A 411-nucleotide genomic window follows, 5' to 3' on the forward strand; every position below is an offset into this window, starting at 1 on the left:
TCACTGGCAAACAGAGATGATGCAGCTTGTATTTAAGATGCTTAAAGTCCTTTAGAATAATTCTGGAAGTTATGAGACTTTGCTGTCACTTCCTTATTTATACCCATATTTACCACATCCTCTTCCTTCTCATCACCTCTTTTGAACCCACCCCTGGTAAATTGCATTGTGAGGTCCAAGTTGATGTTGTACAGCTGTTTTGTGTATTAACCTACAAATAAGTCTGCTTTTTTTCAAAATAATGTGGAAGCCAGATCAACTGAGGCATGTGAAGCCGAAAGATTTAAACTTTGTGTTTTGCTTCTGCAGTCAGGAAAACACGTTTGTTAATTTGTTAAATACTGACAATGTGCCCAGCCTTGTACCAGACCCAAAAACAAGAGCAGGCACTTGCAGACAGGGATTTGTCAG

The 411-nt window shown here is 39.2% G+C and overlaps 1 protein-coding gene across 1 annotated transcript in view; it reads right to left on the minus strand.

The window, feature by feature from the left end:
• The window catches only part of GATB (glutamyl-tRNA(Gln) amidotransferase, subunit B), a gene marked incomplete at its 5' end in the record, with an annotated part of 41,506 nt that overhangs the window by 14,862 nt on the left and 26,233 nt on the right, over window positions 1–411 (minus strand). The window lies entirely within an intron of this gene.

Source organism: Phaethon lepturus, unplaced genomic scaffold (assembly GCF_000687285.1).
Source record: "Phaethon lepturus isolate BGI_N335 unplaced genomic scaffold, ASM68728v1 scaffold6349, whole genome shotgun sequence".
In the NCBI taxonomy this organism is placed as follows: Eukaryota; Metazoa; Chordata; class Aves; order Phaethontiformes; family Phaethontidae; genus Phaethon; species Phaethon lepturus.